Here is a 12,860-nt window from a genome sequence, read left to right on the forward strand (position 1 = left end):
AACTTTACTTCTACTATGATTACGCTCTCCATTGAAGTTAGCTTAGCATGTTATGCTTATTTATTATAGGCACTACTGCAAAATTGTGCCTTTTCATTAAAAATCCCACTAGAATTTTGTGCCACATAAGCATCAAAGTAAGCATTTAAATAATCATATAAGTAAGCATCAATAATGCTTAGCGATAAACTCTGAAGTTGTACCCTTGCAAAATTTTCCATCTCACTTTGATAAGATACACCACTTTTTTTATTTTCCTTTTTTTGGGTAGAAAACCAAGAGTATATTTATTTGTGACTTATAGAACTGACATAAAAGTCATATAGAGGCAATATCGGCCAATATTCCAAGAATCAAAATGTCCAATCTTGTATGTGTGAATGCGTACATGTATGAAAAATATGCATTGCTTTTAACATGGAAACATAGATTAGGCTAGATTTTCTCACATGAAAAACTTTGGCAATCTTTCCAGAGTTTCTCACAAGAAAAACTCTAGCCACACAATTGAGCTATTGGCTATCATTGACTTGACTTATTGTGCATTGTAGTCAACATAAATAGCTTCAAACTAAAACTAAATATCAATTATAATCCTCAAGCATTGCACTTCACATTAAAAAATAGACTTGGCCACAGTTTCTCTTATGAGAAAAGAGTTGAATATGGCCATTCAATGAGATTTTTCACAAGGATAATCCTAGATATAGTTTAGTTTCTCAATCCACTAAATACTTAATACAATGATCTAATATTGTATACAATGTATGACTCATACAAGTGAATATTAAATACATGGCTAGTTATCAAACTATTAATTACTCCAAACAATGAATCCTCAATACATGTACATGCTAATTCTAAACACAACAATCACTCAATGCATGAATACTGGATACAATGATACCATGTCATTCTTAAAATTTGATTGAATTGTCTGGTCCCTTTAATTTTACAGGTTTTTTTATTGAATTGAGTAGTTCTTCTAATGTGATTGAATCTATTGATTCCTATAGCTTTGAGGTGATTTAAATAAAAATAGATAGCTATACTATATGATTAAATCCAATTCTTACATGAATTAGATTTTGTCAAAACAGTAGAAGTGACTAAAGATATAGTAGATACTAATTACATGGTTTGGTAGCTAAAGATAAAAATAGCCGAAAAACTAATAGCGGCAATGATCTAACATCATTCTTGTTTAGGCAAGGTTTTAAAGATGGTTTTCAAAAGGTTTTCATTTGCCTTTTTTGATTTTGGAATGAAGCATGAATGTCTTTGAGCACTTTGCAGGAGCCATCATTATGAAAAATGCTATGAGCCGGATTATGGTGGCCACTGCAACAAAAAGATGCCAGGATTTTGCGTAGAGATGTGATGTATGCCAGAGATTGGGCCAACTTTTAGAGCAATGTATGCCAGATATTTGGCCAACTGTCAAAGTGGGATAAGATGCCCATGCAATCAATCTTGCCATTGGATCCTTTCTAGAAATAAGGGTTCAAGCCAACATCATCACACACCCAAAACTGTTATGTTCTAGCCATAACAGATTATTGTAAAAACTAGGTGGAGGCATGTGCATTATAGGACAACACTGCAAATTCGATAGCCAAGTGTTTATACAAGGAGATGATCTATAGATTAGGTTGTCCAATTCCATTGGACAACCTAATTTAGAAGGGGTATGCACTAATTTGGGTCATTTGCATTCTCTTCCACTAGCTTGCCTTTGTTGCTTGAGATCTCCTTGTAGCTCTACCATTGCTTGAGATCTCCTTGTAGCTCTACCACTTTTGCCTTGTATTGCTCAATCTCTTCATCTTGCCAACATGGGGATGGCTATTGCATAGCTTCTTCCTCTCACACCAATTGCTTGACTAGTGGACATCAATATGGACGGCGTACTTTGGTTGTTGTACATCCGCAACTATAGCCACATTGATTAAGCTCAAGTAGTCATCCAACCTTAGGCCTTGATCTATGTTAATAGCTTGTAGAGGGAGACCAAGTTGATTCCTTGGGAGGCTAGTGGACGCTCATGGGGAAGCTCATCTATGACCAACAATTTCTATCAACTCATGTAGAGAACTAGTTGCAAGGGACATTGAGCCAGACTGCCATGGAGAATTGGGAAAGACATTTGAGGTCAGTATAAGTTTAGCAATCATGTTAGTGTTGTGGCTAGAGAGTGCTTTTGCTAGATTTTGCACGAGGTGTTCATGCAAGAATAACCATACACAATCTCCCATTGTACATGTGGTCTAATAGCCTTGGTGGAGGATCATCTAGTGGCTTGGGTGTGGGTGTTGAAGCTAAGGTTGCATGCAAAAGCACAAAGGATGGTGATGGCGATGGTAAAGGGAAACTTGTGAACACAAAGATCGGACCAATTCTCCCTCTCTCCTATTTCCCATGTCAAAGGACACAGTGGTTCCACAATGTAGCACTACACAAATTCTAGCTTTGGTACCAGATGGTCCCCAAGTAGGAGGTGAAGACACCTTCCACTAAATGTGGAAAGTGGAAGTGTAAGGATGAGGTAAGGGGTACTATTGTAGAGGCAACACCAACCAGACCTAGCCCTTCCACACAAATAATCTCTCTGGTGGACTCCCTTACTCCTTCTGCATCCACAATAACCATGGCGCCGCTAGGTTCTTTAGCCACAATAGCGATGACTTTGGCTACTATTAGCACTCTTAGGTTTGGATCTAGTTTGAGGTAGCAATGGGGCAGAGAGTTCTTCAAGCATTAGATCCAAACACAGCACCGGTGATGCCTACAATTGTCAAGAGGGTTGTCTCTACAACCTACATGACTTGTTCCTATTCTTTTGTCTCAGCCATCTTGACAACTATAGAAGTCACAATGGTACTAGTGGAGACCTATGTAGTAGGAGGTTTGTGCACATTTTTTGATGGATATGGCAAGCCTATGGTTGGCCAACCAGGAATCTCGGCAATATATTGCCGACTTGTGGTCAGAAGTTGCCACGCTATGAATTGAGAAGGCTACAATGAGAATTGAAGCTGCTCATATGTGGCAAATGGAGACTCGCATCATAGTCTTGGAAGCATGAGTGAGGGAGGTAGAGGCAACATGGTAGCTACATGAAGATTATGTCCAAAGCATAGATGCGGGGCTATGTGCCAAAGGACATCAGATAGCCTGGCATAGTACTTGGTGACAGTTTTGGCAAATGTGTCAACATGAATCAGTAGAAGATCTCCTAGCAAGGGGAGGTGTAGCAAGAGTGGAACAACCAGATTGCGCACTGGTGATGCACTGTCATTTTGGAGACATGCCAAAGCTTGCTCATGGGCTGTCAAGAACTTGATGCGAGTGCAAGTGGTGGATTTGGCAGAATTCTCAGGTTGGATGTGAGACTTGGTTTGGGTGGCACTCTGGCACTCTACACTACAAATTAGGTTGCCATAGATTGTAGTGTTGTAGACAAGGGAAAAGGAGGTGCTAATGGTTTATTTATTGATTTTTCCCATTCAATCAGTACTCAAATGGCATACATTCTTCAATTGCGGCATAATCTCTAGAGGTTTTCTTTTTTGCTAGAGTTAGGTGCACATTCTTTGGTAATGCCTATGCCACCTCACCCACCCTGGTTGTTGCGAGAAGCAGACCATTTTTTGATGAGGCACTACTCCAAGTATCACACAAATTTTGCTCCATTGGTAAACTCATCTACCTTGTTTTTGCTGGTGTGTTAGCACCGGCCTATGGCAAGGGAATGAACTGATTTGTATTTACCCTTTAGATTCATGATTGTGGAGCGCATGGAAAGAGAGCAATGGCCGGAGCTGGGATATGTGGATTACACATAGCCACACCTGATGCAGTGCCTAATGCATATAGAGATGGTGCAGCATCAAGAGTGGATAATTAGAAGACATGAGGGAGAGGCAGAAGAGTGACAACAACGACATCTATTGTGAAGAGGAGATGTGAGTTTGGAGGTGCCAGTTCAAGCCATGAGATGCAGGGTTTCTAATATTCACTGGTTGGACCCAAAGGGATCAGGAAAATTACATCTTCTATTCAGTCTTCTCCAGAACACCGGTTGAGTCTACTAATGAATGCTTGGGATTTTTTCCTTTTTGCATAGGTTCTCTGCCTTGGCTTGGCTCAAAATGATTGTAATGCACTTGCACTCATCTGAGTTCATATCAAGGTATAGTTGTCACATTATGGATTTGCACAATCCAACATGAGTGCCATGTTAGTAAGGCATTAATAGTAGTCTCGAGGATTTGAGCGAGGATTCCAAGAGTTGAGAGTAGTCACAATTGCTCAAGCGCATATGACAGTTGTCAACTGGACTCTTATATTCATGCAACCTAGAGTCTTTGGTCATTCATTCATTCTATCATGGATGTTTGCATAATAGATATGGGCTTCCCTCCTTTGTTCTCTATTTTTGAGTCTATCTCTGTGTATCTCCATTTATGCATGAGTGTTTCTCTTAATTGTCCATTATGCATTCTACATAGTGTCTTTACCCAATATGTAGAAGCGCTACATGGTGCTTTTCCAATTACCAATGGTACTTCCTTAAATTAACACTAATGACATAAATGTTACCACCATCAACATTACTAGTACCATCGAAAAAGGCCATTGTGCCAACAATGGTATATTTAGGCATGATTGTGTTTGGTAGTACTAGGAATTATACCACCCATTTCATGGCCATTACCACCAGTATATGATGTTAGAAAAGTTTTCATGTGCTAACTATCAAAGTATCAAGGTGAATTTGGACTAATTTGGACCAGAGCTAAGTACACAGATAGATGACATTGGAATATAGAATAAATAAATGGTAGAACAGAAAGGAACAAGAAGAACAAAAGGTAAAAATAAAAATGCCAATTTGTATAATAAAAAAGATGCCAAGCTCCTTCCATTGCACAGCTCACTATTGAAAACATGGGGCAAATAAGCTACAAAGATAATCAAATTCAAATATAGAATCCTCTAATAATTGGTAACCCTTACAATGGGGCAAGACACCCGTTAAGTAATCAAGGACAATTCATTCACTTAAGGTAGCGGTCAACATAACTAACTACCTATCTAAAGTGATGGTGGTATGGCCTTAAAGGCATGTCAAGTGCGGTCCCCCAACAAGACATCAGATGACTCCTAGTCTAAGGTTGGACATACCAATAGTTGGATGAGCTAGACTTATAGCAGTATGGCACTCCCTCGGATATATGAAAATCCACGAACTCCTACAAAACCTGATAAGAGGTCAAACTCCTAAAAGTAATATGCAAGATCATATGGATATGTACATCAATTTAGGACCATTACTAGGGTTAAGAACCCATAAATGACTTGAACAATGCTAAGACAAAGTTGAAAATGACTCAAACAATGCTGCAATAGAGTTTGTAGTTCTCTACATGTGGGTTTCTTTAAAGCCATCCCATTATGTTACCATCCCCAAAGATTCATGTAAAGTTTTGTGTATAAGATAGGCATTGCTATAATACTTTGCATATTTCTAAGTGAAACTATTTTTGTTCCAAACTAGTTATGCCATATTTTTACATAGTTGGAAGCTTTGTTTTTCCTTCGCTCAGAAAATGCTCATCCTTGACTGAAGATCTACATGGTCTACTGAGGGGGAGGCAACACTACACTATCTGCATCGCTATTTGGCTTTGTCTTGTCATTGTAGAGAACTGCCATAGATTTGTAGCCAAAATGGAGGATCTGTTGCAACTACTTGATGTAGTGCTATCACATATACGTGTGCTTGCTATTCAAGATCCCTATGAGCTCCTGAAGCCCGCCAAGGTCGAGGTGGTATGAATGTCTCTTAAATTGGCAACAACCTGAGAGTTGAGTGTTAAGGGGTACTCGTGCTAGCTTCAGAGGCTATTAGTGTCTCAAGATGTTTGGAGCTAGCATCTGCCTATGTGTTATGAAGACTAGTCACCTTGGATCTAAGTTGCTCAACGCACTCCTATAGAAGCTCTTGCTACTTTGTTGCCTCCCTTTTCATTGTTGGCATTAGCATGAAGACATATTTTGGCACAGAGAATAATTACATGCGTATAATAACACAAGTGATAAGGATGGCAATTATATTATCAACCCAAAAGTTCTCTGGGACAATTGAGATACAAAGAGACAAATAGTTTGCACAGCCCGACCAGGCTTGTTGTAGCTCACAACTTTGAGACTATACTAAATGATCATAAGAAGATCTCAAAACACAGTCAAGGAGACCAGACAGCAGGCTGAGTTACTATAAGAAACTCTAACACGCAGTTGGATATGGATATGGAGATAAAGCTGTGACACACACAGCTCACAAACATTACAACATTGCCTCAGCACACAACAAATCAAGAGCAACACATGCTAAGAGGTGATCCAGCTGATGCCATCACTGGATTCCTCCATGCATATATAGGGTGGAACCACCAGTAGCTTGTGAGCACCATGCACCAATCACCTTTGAGATCTAGCACTTGAGGAGAAGCAAAAGGGTAGATAACCTTCCACAATTCTAAGAGCCGACTCTCATGAAGAGAGCCAAAGCATCAGATCAACAAGGCGGTGAAGAGAGGTGCATACGAGAAGCCACCATGACCAATACTGCATGAGATGATGCTAATTGACACGAGACATGAACTCACGAGGTTTACCACACAAGCCCAAAGCTAACAAGTCCCCCCATAAACCAAGCTAGGGAGAACTTCAAATAAAACTTACCAAAAACTAAAACTAGCATGCTAGTATGAATAACCAAAACTATCGCCATCCGAGGCAAAACCTTTGTGTATCAAAAAGCATAATCTTCATCATCAACGTCTATCACCATGACCTCTCCTTCTTACACTAATTCTACAACGTCTTCTTGTTTTTCCTCTTCAATTAAGCACACTTTTGAACTACTTCCAATACCATTCATTTCATCATAAGCCTTTTTGTAACAATTGTTCTTCTCATGGCCCTCACGTTCACAGTACTTGCAAATGATTTTCTCGCTATTATCCTTCACCTTCCCCTTTCCTTTAATTGCATAGGAAAAAGCTCTTGGTTTGATAGAGGAAGGACACTCCCATTAAAGGGGTGTGATGGAATGCAATGCTCTGTCCTTCTTCAATTCCCCAGAATCATCATCTTGAGGGAAGGCCTACGTCATGATGTTGATCTTGAGGGAAGGTGTTGAGAGACCACGCTCAACATCATGTGATACATGTGCATAGCACTAACACATATAGAGTGCTATAAAGGAAAGGGTTAGATGTCCTAACCCTAACCCTAAATGGGTTTGTATATATTCTACATTTTCAACTGAATCTAGTGTACATTTAGTCATTTGTGGTGTGCTCTCTAGCTGTGCCCTCTCTCCTCATCTCCACTCTTCTCCTCTCCCCTCTTCATATTTTGTCACATCTATACTTGTCATATTTATTGCTACTCTCCTCTCCTCGCTTAGAAGCATAGCAACAATATGATCATGAAATGAAAGAGCTTCAAAGTTGAGTCGTATGATAGTTACTAGCTCCCTGTACCTCTCTGGTAGGCTTGCAAGTAATAGTGCGTTGGCATCTTCATCTTCTACATGAACTCCTAGTGCCTCCAACTGCTTGACAATAGATTGCATCTTGTTGAAATGTGTTCCCAAGGACTATCCATCTCTAATCTGTAGTCCAAATACTTATTGCTTAAGCAAAATCTTCAAATCATTAACCTTAGATCCAAAGAGTGACTTGAGAATACTCAGTTCTGCTGGCGTCCACATGACAAAAGTAATTCACTCCTAAAGCCCGACGTAAAAGGCCAAGAGCCTTTTCATTTTGGAGATCCGAAGCCTACATCTTCTCTAGGCTGTATTTGTTTATAGTTCTTTTTCTCATTTCTTGACACAATGCCCTATAATCCTTTTTTCGTAAGCAATAACCTGACAAATAACTACTTGGAAGGAAAATTATTTCCATTGAATCTCACTACTGACGTCTCAAGGAGGCCGACTTTTGAGGTTTTGCTCCAAGCATTTACTGAAGAAGAAATTGATACACATAGCCGCTAGAATAATGATGGGCAAGCCTCTCCTCCTTCAGCTCGACTTGCGAGGCCTTTTGAGTGTTCTAGGCACCTTCACAAGCTCAAGCCCAGGAGAACTTCTATGAACACTTGCATGCAATGTATGATTTCGTGTCCTCAAGGGCATTGAACCTCTTTGATACCAATTGTTGGCATTAGCATGAAGATGGACACATAGAATAATTGCACGTGTATAATAACACAACCAATAAGGATGGCGACTATATTATCATCTTGAAAGTTCTTTAGGACAACAGAGATACAAAGAGACAAATAGTCTGTGCAACCCAACTAGGCTTGTTGTTGTAGCTCAACTTTGAAACTAAACTAAATGATCATAAGAAGATCTTGACACTTAGTCAAGGAGACCACACAGGCCGAGTTACCATAAAACTCCAACACACAGCTGGATGTGAATATGGAGATAAATCTGTGACACACACAGCTTACAAAATTTATGACTTTGCCTCAGCACACAGCAGATTAAGAGCGACACATGCTAAGAGGTGATCAGGTGAATGCCATCATTAGATTCCTCCATGCATATATAGGGTAGAATCGCCAGTAGCTCCTGAGCACCATGCACCAATCACCTTAGACCTCTAGCGCTTAAGGAGAAGCCAGAGAGTAGATAACCTTCCACAATTCCCAAAGCCGCCGACTCTCATGAAGAGCCTCGAAGCATCAAATCAACAAGGTGGTGAAGAGAGGTGCATACGAGAAGCCACCACGACCAATACTACATGAGATGATGTCACTTGGCATGAGACATGCACCCACGAGGTTTACACAAGCCCAAAGCTAACAATCATTATCTACAAAGTGAGGTGAAACTCTGCACATACCATTGAAGGTGCATAGTTTTGGGGGGGCTATCTACTTCTAGGAAATTGGGCAAATACTCAGCACATTGCCCTGCTACTAGCCAATCTAATTTGGTTTGTTGTGTAGCCAAGATTTCTGAGGGGGGGTCTGCAAGGTGCTCCAAAAGCATTGAGTAATAATTGTCTCCTTGCTCAAGTCTTTAAATCTCAAAGTTTATTCAAAAAATTAAGGCTACAAATAGTAACTTGTTGTTGTCTTACAATTCCCAAAGGCTAGATGCTCCTTTTTAAACCTAAAATGGTATAGGTTAAAACGTACTTAGGCAAATTGTTTATACGATCTTTGATATTCACAAATTTTCCCTTGGAGAACTCCTTTGATGTTCCAACTTTTGAATTGCATATCAATTGCTGGCGTCCTATAATCCACATCTTTTGCCACAAACCAATATACTTTGAATTTTCTTCAGATTTTTGCAGTGTTTTCTCTTCTAATCTTCTTGAATTTTATGCAATTGACTCATATACTTTTGAATTTTCTTTACATTTTTTTAGTATTTTCTCTTCTTGTTCATCCCTTTTCATGCACTCTAATCTTTGCTCCAAATCTGCAGCAACTGAATTCCAAAGGCTAGAATCAAATTCAAAATCTTATATAGGGCCATATGTACATCATCATTTGAGTCTTTTTTATTGAACTTCTTACATCTCCCTAAAACTATTTTAGGTCTAGAGATTCCTTTTGGAATCAACCATATTGCACAAAGGGCACATTTGGGACCTCCTTCTCCATAGTCTTCTAAAATTTCAAAGTTTCCCTTGTACCCCTGTTTTGATGTGATTTTGATTATCCCAATTAATTTGATAATTCTTAATCTTATCTCCTTCTTCTTAGGTTTAACTTTCCCCTTGGATGTCGTAATGAACATTAACTAATCAGAATTTTCCTCAATTGTCACATCCTCTATTTGAATGCATGCAACACAATTGGATTTCATGTAGAGATCTTTCCACATCTTCATTAATAAACAATGTACTCAAAGTCTATTGTACCATTGGATTGTTAAGTGAGGCCTTCTCTAGATTTATCAGAATTGCCTCTTCCTCTTCTATCTCCTGAAGAACAACTACATTAATCTAGGTTAGAGGTTGTTATTGTGGTTGTTTTGATGTAACCTATTGTTATAGTGGATAATGGGTATTCCCCCGATGTCTCCTCCATAGCTCATAATCAAGACTTTGTTTGTGGCCTATCTGACCATAATAATAACACTAGACTAATTGTGAAGCCATTCTGCCATGAATGTGATGTGCAGTATCACCCCTATGTCGAGATACCAAACTGAGGGAGCCAATGCATTAGGACCACCTAGCTCAGTCATTGAACAGAACAATATGATGGGAGGGTCCGTTGTGGCCGCATTTGCTTGAGATTGATTTGAACGCTATTGCCAATTGGAATTCCACCTATTGTTGCTTGAATTCTTGTGTGGATGATTCTTGGAAGATGGAGTTTGTGAACCAACTGAGGGAGTTGGCAGGAGGGGTAGATTTGTGACATTGGATCCAGATTGTTGGCGTGGAGGAAAACACTTCCGATTGCTGGAATTATTATTTGATTGAGTAAACAAGGAAGACCGGGTGGAACTTTGGGAGGTCTGTGGCATCTTTGTTGTTCTGCTTGATCTTCCCATGCCGGCTCCTAAACTATTTGAGTCTCCAATCTTCTTCTGCCACATACATGATGACATCAAATCGAAGGCAGATCTCTACATATAGGATTGTTTCCCCAAATTTTGTAGATGAAGTCTAATTGGCGATTCCTTCCATGGTGTGAAATGGTTGGGAAAATGTGCCATGGCTTCTAATTGCAGGGATTTTTCTTTGATTGAGTAAACAAGGAAGCCCGGGTCAAACTTTGGGACGTCTATGGCATCTTTGCTGTTCTGCTTGATCTTCCCATGCCGGTTCCTAAACTATTCAAGTCTCTAATTTTCTTCTGCCACATATGTGATGACATCAAAGGCGGATCTCTGCATATAGGATTGTTTCCCCAAATTTGTAGATGAAGTCTAATTAGTGATTCCTTCCATTGTGTGAAATGGTTGCTCATAGAACCCACGGGTCGTCAATTGTCTATAAAGTGAGAGGACATAGCTCGGTGGAAGGTGATGGTACTTTTTCTTCCTTTCTTTCACCACCAACAATACAATCAATCAGCAAAGCCAAAAACTTGATAACCAAAACACAAATAACCTTCATACATCGAATGTAAAGAAATGGTGGAAAAATAATTTATAGCACTAACGCATCGCAACTCTAAAGCATGTGCAAGCCGCGAGATTGATGAAGGGAGAACGGCGGGTGCCGAAATGAGTCGTCATGGCTCTGAGTTAGGAAGCCAAGCACCTCCATTGCACCTACATTGATTCCTTTGGCCCTAGACCCATTGTAGCCCCAAGTCTGCTGAGCTTCAATGATCCTCCCAAGCACTAGAATAGGAGCGAGAATAGGCGAGGGGAGGGGAACAAAAATAGGCTGGAGAACACAAACCAGAATAGGCTAAGGATGAGCATTATAGCCTGGCAATTGCAGTGACGAAAGGGAAGGGGAGTGACAGGGGAGAAGCAAGGTGCAAAGATAATTGATTGAAATTCCCATCTTTTACACCGAGATGCAACACAAACCTTACTTGGACACCACTGCCATTGCTGGCCTTCGACCCCTTCACTTGATGCATGAAATCATTTTTCCTATGGAATTTACAATAAGGATTTACTTGAAAACGATCCATGTGAGTCGGAGTGTAGCTATTAGCATAGCTACTTGCTGTGCAGTTGGGATTTTCAGCCAAGAGCTCATAGACACAATCCAGATGGTGCTCATCCAGGTCACAATGGTCGTGCTTGTTGCTGCCATTGTTATGCCATTAGGTGTTTTTGATGCGTGAAGGTCGAATTTTGATGGTCTAGAGAGTCTTGCATTCAAGCTCTCAGGGAGGTCCAGCAATAGTTCAATCCCCTTCTTGCTTCACCATCCTCGCCAACACGTCTACCACACTCTTGTAGTTCCGTCTTTTGTGGAAGCGCTATCGTCTTACATTGATCCATGGCGATGTACAGTTGAGGTTGCTTGTCATTTGCATGTATAGCTATAGGTCACGGTCTGTGATTCGGTTGTATATATAGTCGTCCATGTTATTGGCTATTTGTAGAAGTCCATGTTACTGGAAAATCCTATACGCAAATGTCTTAATCATTCGGTCAAAGCAGCTGCAGATACCGTCATGCATATCATTGAGTCATGTGTAAGAACCTTAATATGATTTTTTTCCCTATTATTTCAGGTGCACAATTGAGCAAGATCTAGCTGATTGTTCAGCATCAAGCAAAGGGATTTGAAGCCTGAAGCTGAATATAGTAAGCTTTGAACTCTTCATTTATTACATTGATAACAATGGAACCACCACTAAAGTACGGAAGAATCAACGAGCCAAAAGAAGTTTTCTTAGAAGATTATTAAGAAGTCCCTTAATGAAAAGAAGATTTACCTACCAACAAAGAAGATGAAATGTGAAGCTAATGCAAACATGAGCAATACAAAGTAAAAGTAGATCCCATCATTGTATCTTGAAATCCTACACCTATATGGTGAAGGGAGCCTTTACGGTTCCAGGGTGTTGCAGAAAAGCTAGACCAAAGAAAGTATTGGCAATCGCTCGTGGTGATTTTACCTGTAGTATTGACATTCAGGTAATATGCCAGCATCTCATCCATTCGTGAGACTTATTCTCGGCGCTAATATTCTTGGCGTTTATATTCTCGACGCATGGGGAAGGGCCCGTTCCCTCGGATTATAACTCTTTGGGGAAGGAAGCGCGTCGCCTCCCCACCCACACTATGTGTGGTTATAATAATTATATATTATGTATTATCATACAAATATTTT

The sequence above is a fragment of the Dipteris shenzhenensis genome, chromosome 15 (assembly GCF_047967505.1).
Source record: "Dipteris shenzhenensis isolate YYH24624 ecotype China chromosome 15, Dip_SZ_1.0, whole genome shotgun sequence".
NCBI classification, from domain to species: Eukaryota; Viridiplantae; Streptophyta; class Polypodiopsida; order Gleicheniales; family Dipteridaceae; genus Dipteris; species Dipteris shenzhenensis.